Below are 10,335 nucleotides of genomic sequence, written 5' to 3' on the forward strand. Positions count from 1 at the left end.
TCTGACATTTAAACAGCGCGAATTTGTCTCACTACCCCCATCAGCCCTTTGAGGGCTTTTCCAATTCATGGAAATGGGAAGCCAGCATAGCTAGAGCGCCCCTTAGTCAAGTTTGGAAGTAGCTTCTAGCCTAAGGTTTGGATTCCTGTTAAAGTGATTCCTGGAGAGAGAACGTTTTAAACTTCTGTCAGTCCTTCGTACCTTTTCCCAGGTAACATATTCTAATAAGAAGAATCAGGGCATCTGAACAAAAGTAGGAGGGAGAAAAGAGACAACAGATGTCCTCTGCGGGCGGCTTTGTCTGGGCGGTGGTGGAAGCACTAGTCTCTAAAAAAAGCAATCGATCCTAACTTTGAAACCTTTTGCTGAATAACTGCTTTAAAAGGCTTTGTTCTTCCAATTGTGAGAGATTTTTTTCTAAAAAAAAAAAAAAAGAAAAGAAAATTAGCCAAATCTTGTAGTTCCAACCAGGGAACTACTGAATATACAGTTGGCCTTACATTTAATTGCAAAGTTACAGGCTGATGATTTAACAGAGCCTCACCTATTTTTCTTCCTATCCTGAAATTTTTTTCTCTTTCTAATCTTTTATTATTTTAAATTATGAAATTTTAGTATTTTAATTATATTTTAAATAATAAATTTTATTATTTTAAATTATTCACAACAGACTTAAAAAATACACAACAAGGTTACATATAGTTCCACTATATATACAATTCTTTTTCTAAGTAGATAAATTAAGATTCTTAGTTGGAGCTTCAATAGCAAACTTTAATAATAAAGTTTAATAGAATGAATTAATAGAATTAATATAAAAATTAATAGAATGAATATACAGAGAAGTAGAAGGATATAGCAGACCTGGAAAAAGCACTGTGAACCAATAGTATAAATCTTAACAATGTTGAGTTGGCTTAATTTATTTTTTATTAAAACTGGCCTCTCCTACGGGAGTCCAACTGTTCCATTCCCAGCCCTTCCCCCAGCCCGCTTCCCCCACACCACTCCCAGCAAGCCTGTGCTTGTGACCCTCTTGAGGGCTCCTACACAGCCAAGGTCCCAGGTAGGAAGAGGAAGGTGACACTGTAGCTCAGCTCCTGACATAGTCCTGCCACCAAAACTGTCTTTATCTTCTGCCCGCCAAGATGTCAGAAAAACACATTTTACAATCCAGACCCTTTTGCTAAGAACAAGAATGGTCTCCCCTGTGCCCTATTTCAGTCTCAAACTGAGAGCAGGTAATAATTTACATTTGCCCAACTCCTCCACAGCGTGGAAGTGCTTTTCTCTACCTTTCTGCCTGTTTGTTTGTTATACCTGGGACCCCAGAGGGGAGCCAAGATGTCAGATCTGCCCCACAGTAACTGCCTCCCTCTAATTTCAACAGGGCTGGAGTCAGCATCACAAAGCCTGAAAGCCAGTTCATGGTGTGGCTGGCTGCCGGGAGATGTGAATGTTGTTCAGTGTTTGCCTCCATAAATCCTTGAGAAAGCACTAGAAAGACCAACTCATTTCTTACATGAAACAAGATCTTTACATCTAAATAGTCAAAAATTAAACTAAGCCATCGAGTTTCACTTTGTTTTGAAAGACTGGTTTTGGTACCAAACTCACTCAAATTCGCATATTCCAATGGGAAGCTCATTGTGCTAAGTGAGTGCTAAATTGCCTCAGTCATGTCCAACTCTTTGCGACCCCATGAACGGTAGCCACCAGGCTCCTCTGTCCATGGGGATTCTCCAGGCAAGAATACTGGAGTGGGTTGCCATGCCCTCCTCCAGGGGATCTTCCAACCACAGGGATCAAACCTGAAGCTCATTAAAACCTAAAAAACAGCTTGGGCAAAGGCTTTCCACCATCAGCTCAGATTTGATACAAGCACAGGTTGAAACAACCCACTCCAGTATTTTTGCCTGGAGAATTCCATGGACAGAGGAGCCTAGCAGGCTACAGTCCATACAGTCCATGGGGTCACAAAGAGTTGGACATGAATGAGCAACTAACACTTTCCCTGTCACTTTTCAGATCAAAAATCTGGCCACCAGGACCTGTGTTTTATGAATGACGAGTCAGTGGCACAGTCTTGGAACTGAATGAGGGATTTCACCACAGCGCCACTAAGGAGGATTAGAAAGAATGTGGTATCTTATGGGTTGTCCCCTTCTCTCTCTTTTGCACCCTCTTATACATTCTAGAATCCCTTGGAAGCTTCTCTCAGTCCTGCATCCACAGACACTATCTTCACATTGCCCATCCACATCAAAGGGCTCTGTGCCTTGAACCATCTATCCAGGATGGGAGTTTGAAGGCAGTGTTGCAAGAATAAGCTCGCCCCAGGAACAATTCCGTGCCATGGAGATGGCTGCACCATCTGGCAGGAAGCTTTTACCTTGCTCCCTAGCAACTGCTCCCACACCCGTGCCTCTGGCTTCCCTAGCTACCAGGGCTCCCAATCACCAGCCCACCTCTGACACCACCCCACAAATGTTCACAGCTTCCCCTGTGAACTCCTAGAACTACAGAGGTGGGTCCCAGGCATCCTGCCTCCTGGACCACAGACTGACTCTCAGCATCTACTCCAATTTCAATCCTGCCAACTCAGCAGTATGTTAGTCAAACCCCCCGAGTTCCAGTGTTTTAATTCAGTGTCAGGCAGTCTGGTCAGATAATGCAGTGGATCTCAATCCTGGATGCACACTTGAATCTCCTGGAAGCCTTTAAAAATGACTAAGCACCAGGTACTAGCTCCAGAAATTCTGATTTCATTGGTCTGGCATAGAGCAGTGTTTGGTTGTTTTTTTTTTTTTAAGCACTGCAGGTGGTTCAAAGGTGAGTCAGGGTTCCAAATTAAGGATCCAACCCAAGAAAAGCAGAGTACCAAGCTTGTGTGCAAATGCAAAAAAATAATTTCTTGCACAATTATGATTGGACAAATACTAAAGAATGATATCCCAGTTTAATTTAAACAAGTAATTTCACTAGATTTTTTAATTTGTCTAACACTCAGTAAAATACATATTTCATAATTATATTTTATAAAAAGCCAGTCCAGTTTTTCTCTTTCAGGACAGTTCCATAAAACTGCATTACCAGTTGAATGTAAACTTTGTCTATGTGACTCCCCGGTTGAATATTATGCACCTTTAGATATAACTCTTTCATGCCTCTGAAGTGCCATGTGAAACCCTGAAATAGTCAGGTTATATAACATATAATAAAAATATCATTAATCATTTTTCCAATTAAATCTACACAACTTTTCACTTAGCCCTCCCGACTGTTGTTCAAGTTGAGGTCCACGAAGCATGGGAGAAATGCAGAGTCCACAGCTCTACCCCAGACCAACTGAATCAAAATCTGCATTTTAACTGGATCCTCAGGAGAACCCACAGCTACATCCACACTTGAGAAGCACTCTGATAAACTGTTCATTGGATTCTCCAGGCAAGAATGCTGGAGTGAGTTGCCAAGCTCTCCTCCAGGGGATCTTCCCAACCCAAGGGTCAAACCAACATCTCTTATGCCTCCTGCATTGGCAGGAAAGTTCTTTACCACTAGCAACAATGGACAGAGGAGCCTGGTGGGCTACAGTCCATGGGGTCATAGTGTCGGACACAACTAAAGGGACTTAGCACATATCCAATAAACTACTTTTATCAGCCTTGATGTCAGAATAACTTCTTTGAATGTCCTCCCTTCGAGGCCTCAGCCCCCCATGAATACTCTGCTCCTATTAAACCAAACTACCCTGCTTTCCAGACCTCTCAACCTTCTTCCCCACCAACTGCAAAGCCCTCTCCCCTACTTTTTGCCTAAAGGTAGAATTTGCTTTTCTCAAAGTCCCAGTTGAGTCTCTCAACTCCAAAATCTTCACAGATCTCCACAGCCCAGGATTCTTGCCTGCCTGAGATTCCCTTGGATAGCAAGGAGATCAAACCAGTCAATCCTAAAGGAAATCAACCCTGAATGTTCACTGGAAGGACTAATGCTGAAGCTGAAGCTCCAATACTTGGGCCACATGATATGAAGAGCCAACTCATTGGAAAAGACTCTGATGTTGGGAAAGACGGAAGGCAAAAGGAGAAGCAGGCAGCAGAGGATGAGATGGTTACACAGCATCACTGACTCAATGATCATGAATTTGAGCAAACTCTGGAAGATAATGGAGGACAGAGGAGCCTGGCCTGCTACAGTCCACGGGGTCACAAGGAGTTGAACACAAATGAGCTAATGAACAATAATCTGACAGTACTTATCTAGCTACACATTCACCCAGCAATTCACAGCTGTTCCTGTTTTATTACTTAATCCTTATTCTGACTTTAATTTTCCAAGTAACTTCTGCTTTGTGTCTCCTGCTAGTCCATCATTTACATGTTTTTGCACCTGTCATGGGACTTTGCACATAACAGATTCAACAAATACTTGGTGTTTGGCTTTGATTCAGATCTCCAATGGCAAACTGTATAATACAAAAAAAAAAAAAAACAAACACACTATAAATATGAGTCTAGCAACTAGCAAAAAATTTACCACACCTAAGCTTTGCTGGTATTAAACCTTCCAACTTGTTGAACAAAGGAGTTGCAAGATAACATACTGTGCAGATACTGAACTAGTTCAGATACTGGAGAAAATAAATATCAAAAATGAAAATAGACATAATATCAGGTATCAACTAACAATGTAAGTATAAACATTTCATATTATTGTTTAGGACAACTAAACAAATAAAATCCCTTAGCTACCAACAGCTGCTATCAAACAAAATGCATTGAAACCCAACTCCAGACTATGATGTACAAAGAAAAACCTACAGGGCTTTTAACCAAAATTGTGTTTACCAGGATACAGGCAGTCTCAAAACTCATTCCATTCCAACCCTGGATATAACGACCCCCATACACTGTGGCAGGAATATTCAGGGGTGTTTGTTCCTATTCTTTCAGAAAGTCCATAAGCATTACTGAGAATTTAATAATGTGTCCTGTAAGAGGTCCCAGAAATACAAAAAGCGGCTAACGCATGTCCTTACCATCAAGGTGCTCAGAGTCTTAGTGGGAAGAGGCATACACAGATCATTTTAACACAGTGTGGGCCACACTGTACTGAAGTACACATGCACGGAGCATTATGGGAACACAAGGAAAGGCAGCCTAACTCAACCTGAAGCAAGCAAGACTATGGGCTTTTGGAGTGGGGATACTGGAGTTGAGACTTAGAGTTGGCAAAGGAATTAGCTGAGTGAAAGATGAAGATGGATATTCCAGGTCAGGGGAAATCCGTAGGGAGAGAGAAGAGGACACTGATCACATGGTATGTGGAAGAAGCCTAGATAGTTCTGCTTGGTATCAGGCTGGAAGTAATGAGATTTTCTCTACAGAGGCAGCAACCACTTGCTAGTTGCTAAGGTTGGAGGTAAGAGACTGGACTTTATCCGAAAGGCAAATGGAGAATGTCTCGGCTTGAAAGACTTCGTGCAGCTTCTGAGATCTAATAAGCAAAATAAGAACAGCTTAGATTCTAGATGAACCGCACTATAACAAATGCCACAAAGATCCTCATCAACATGGCTGCTGAGATACTGATTCAAACATTTCATGGGTCATCTCTGTCGATGGGTATTGGAGGAAATGACCTCTGAGTTAAATCCCTTCCAGTCAAGATTCTATTTTCTGATTTTAAATGGCCAACACCACTATGGTCCTATAACATGGAACTATCCTTCTGAAGGCAGTTCATACCGCAGGACATACACCACAGTGTTATTAAGACAGTAAAATGAAAAGAGCTTTAAACGTGTCATAAAATAGAGGCTTTCTCACTCCTAGCCAACTTCTCTTTCCAGCAAATTATATTTTTCTCCAAGTATAGCCTGTCACATCAACAAATGTATATAATTATTATTTCTTTATCCTTAGTATTTTAATTTATTTAATAGGTTTTTTCACTTGCAAATGTGTTCAATTATTTGCTTCATACCTACAAATGCACACATACACACTGACTGTTACTCAATTTGGAGAGGTGAGAAGCTAGTTTATTTGAATGCTGGCATTTTGTGAAACTTTGCCTCAGTATAAGAAATAAATTGCTCAGTCCTGGATGTTCAAAACCATTTACACTGAAGAAAAACACCAGCAGGAAATAATCCTGTTTGGTTCAGGCAGGTGACAAAATACATTATACCCAAAGTTATATATGAGCTGTAATCAGCCAGCTGCCTGCCTTTTAAATATGTCATGTCTCCAACCTGAACTGTGCACACTGCTTTCTCTAACGGCTTCTAATCTGGGCCAAACTTCTCAAAATGGATAAAACTGGACTAACTCACTCAACTTTTGCCAGTTCACCGTATTTGGATGCAGTGTCTCATCTTTCCATCTCACCCGCATAGGTATTATCTTCCTAGCCGTGATTTTACTTCTTGGAGATGGGCACATGTCCGTATTTACATTTTTAGCTTTTTCAGGACCATAAAATTCAGCAATCATTAGGAAAAATAACAATGATGACAAAGTTTAAAATAATATTAAAGAGGTAAGTGTGATAGTTAAAAAAATTAAAATTTAAAAAGCAAGTAGACCAGAGGGGAAGAGCACAGGCCCTGGGGCCAGACTGCAGAGTAGTTCTTGGTTTCCTCAGTTGGTAAAGAATCCACCTGCAATGCAGGAGAACCCGCTTCAATTCCTGGGTCGGGAAGATCTGCTGGAGAAGGGACAAGCCACCCACTCCTGTATTCCCGGCCTTCCCTTGTGGCTCAGCTGGTAAAGAATCTGCCTGCAATGCAGGAGACCTGGGCTCAATCCCTGGGTTGGGAAGATCCCTTGGAGAAAGGAAAAGCTGCCCACTTCAGTATTCTGGCCTGGAGAATTCCATGGCCTGTATAGTCCATGGGGTCACAAAGAGTCAGACATGACTGATCGACTTTCACTAACACTAGCTGGATGTCTTTGGAAACATCATTTGCTCATTCAGTGGTCTCAGTCATCCAGCATGTAAAATGGAGATAATAACGCTGGTTCTTACATCATAATGTTCTTGACGAGATTTTTAACAGTAATTTACACACAGCATGTAAATCAGAGTTTGGAATATAAGAAGCTGTATGTGCTAGTTATTAAATATTATCATCAACAGCAGCAGCAGCAGCATTATGCCGTGCTGTGCTTAGTAGCTCAGTCATGTTTAACTTTTTGCCACCTCATAGACTGTAGCCCACCAGGCTCCTCTGTCCATGGGGATTCTCCAGGCAAGAATACTGGAGTGGAGTAGAATCCTTCCTCCAAGGGATCTTCCCAACCCAGGGATCGAACTCATGTCTCTCGCCTTACAGGCAGATTCTTTACTGTCTGAGACACCAGGAAAGCCCCAAGAATACTGGAGTGGGTAAAGTAAAAAGTTGCTCAGTCGTATCCGACTCTTTTTGACGCCTGTGGACTGTAGCCTACCAGGCTCCTCTGTCCATGGGATTCTCCAGGCAAGGATACTGGAGTGGCTTGCCATTTCCTTCTCCAGGGGACCTTCCCGACTCAGAAATCAAACCAGGATCTCCTACATTGCAGATGGATCCTTCACCAGCTAAGCTACCAGGGAAGCCCCATCATCATTATAAGGTACCACAATCCACAGATTGTGGATTCTCAGAAAGTTTCATGGAATGTCACAGCGTATTTCACATTCACATATTTTTTTCTTTCCCAACACTTCCTGGGATGTTTGAAATACAAGAGAAAAACAAAACAAAATAAAACTCTTCTCAAGAGATTATTATAAAAATTAGTTAGCAGAAAAGTACTGTTGGCAGACATTGTTGGTTGAATGGGCAACCCCAGTTCCCTAGGCCCTCTTCCAGCTTGCAGTGGCCACATGGCACAATGCAGCTTTTCCCTTCTTCCTACTGAAATGATCACCAGCCAATGAAGGAAACCCCCAAAGAATCAAAGACCTTAGTGCTAACTTGCTGAGCCCCACAGCGTGTGCCAACAACCCCCCACCCTCAGATTTGTCATCATATATGGAAAAAAAAACTTTTACAATTAAGACATCATATTCAGATTTTCTGCTGCAAGCAGCCAGATGCATTCCTGACCAATAGACAAGTTTATAGACTCCATGCTGCTCTTGAGATGACCTGAGAGATACCAGTCTGCAGCAGTCATGCTTTCCCATTGCCACTGATATCTGATTTCTTTTCAAAACTAGGGTTAAACTAGGTCCCTGGCGCTCCTGCTTCTCTTTTCAGCGTTCCACCTTTCCCTGAATAAGCTGCATCCTGGAAACATCTAGAGAGCCCTTCCTTCTAGGTCTTCCCCACTCCATCTTCCTGTTCCCAGTGACTGATGCACTTCTGGCTGCTCCTGCTGCAGGCTTTTCATTTCTTGCCCTCCTGGAAGCCACATTCTGGGTGACCAGCATCCTGATGCTGGTGCTCCTGATTCCCCTTGACACCAGCTTCATAAGTTTTGTCTTCAGTGTCACCCGGTAATGGGAACAGACATCTTCCCATCACTTGTCTCTCTCCACCTTACCAGTTTTATTACTACGGCACATTTTCCTGGTGCCCTGTGGTTCTCAGAAACCTCTCCTGTCCAATCACTTCTCGGCCCCTTCCTACTTCCAGCAAAGTCTAGTTTCAGCTGAACACACAATAAAACTGGTAAAAGCCACACAGTTTGCAAATAGCATTTCCAATTGTCGTATTATTGTATTTAGATAATCAAACTGTTCTCTGAAATACTTACATTATCAAGACATTTTTGAATTGTCTATGGACTTATTTCAGATAGTACTTCTTCAGATCTGAAAGTATTCACCATTTCCATAACAAAGGAAAAAGCTGGAACTGGACTCAGTGATTGATTTTTTCCTTCATCAACTTAGTTCATATTTTGGAAACAAAGGTTTGTCTGTTTAATATTATATGAAAGATTACAGTTATCTTGGATAAACAACAGTGTCAATAAATAACATCTACATAAGGATGAAAAAAAAAAAGCCTATATTCTTGCTGCCAGCAGAAAGATAAATTTTGCGGGCCTTTGAAAGCCAGGGGATTAACTAGCATTTGGGGGGAGATGTTTGGAAAGATACAGACCCTGTCATATTTTCTGCTTCATGAACTAAACATAAACACTGGGAAGGCTATTATGGGTGTGTTACAGCTGTCTGCTAACAGATGAGGCTTCGGAGATTGTGAGCTGAAGGAACCGCAAAGACCATTCTGTGTTTAATAAACCTGATACCCTCTAATATTGAGATTATCCCTGATACGGAGTTAAATTGGGGGAAAAAAACAAACAAAACAGTTTTTCCTAGTCATGGAGGTATAATATAAAATTCTTTGATTGTAAAGAAATCACATGGGTTGTGAAGAGAAGCAACTGTGAGAGATGTCATTTTTGAAATTTAATATAATTTACAAATAAGAGAGGCCTGAGCTGATAAAGTAGCATCCAAATTACCATTTAAAAATGATCTATATCACAAGGAAGACCAAAAAATACTTGTTTGCTTTTCTAGCAAAACATACATATGTGCATCAAAGTTAATCAGAAATATTTTTCTCAACTAAGAAAAACTTTAAATCATCATAATAATTGAAGATAAAAATCATTTTCAGGCAGTTGCTCAATAATACATCAAGAATACACATACGTAACTCAGGCATAATGTAATCCTCAAGACACATATTCCTACTAAAATAAAGAGGCAGATAGCCTCGGTGTGCTTCTGGCTCTTGCTGCGCTACTCTGTGCAAATAACTTAACATCTCTGAGCCTCACTAGCCACATCTATAAAATGCAGCTAATAGCTATGTTTCAGGATTGTTAAATAAGTGAAATGAGGTGATTTTTCAGTGTTCAGAACTGTATATGTATATATACATATATGTATATAGTGAGTGATATATAAGTATAAATAACAAATAATAACAGCTGAGTAGCTTAGCTGAAGCCTGATGGGATCAATTTAAACTAATCAGTCAGTGGAAGAGCCATGAAAGCCTTCAATCTAACCTCTTATCTCATACAAGAATCCTCTATGAACCAAAATCATGACCCAGCAATTCCACTCCTGGATATATGTCTGGAAAATACAAAAACACTAATTCAAAAAGACACATGCACCTCAATGTTCATAGCAGCATTACTTGCAATTGCCAATATGTGTTGTTAATTGCTAAATCATGCCTGAGTCTGTTGCAACTCTGTGGATTGTAGTCCACCAGGCTCCTCTGTCCATGGGATTTCCCAGGCAAAAATACTAGAGTGGGTTGCCATTCCTTCTCTAAGGGAGCTTCTCAACCCAGGGATCAAACTCATGTCTCCT

The sequence above is a fragment of the Ovis aries genome, chromosome 10, assembly GCF_016772045.2.
Source record: "Ovis aries strain OAR_USU_Benz2616 breed Rambouillet chromosome 10, ARS-UI_Ramb_v3.0, whole genome shotgun sequence".
Taxonomy (NCBI): domain Eukaryota; kingdom Metazoa; phylum Chordata; class Mammalia; order Artiodactyla; family Bovidae; genus Ovis; species Ovis aries.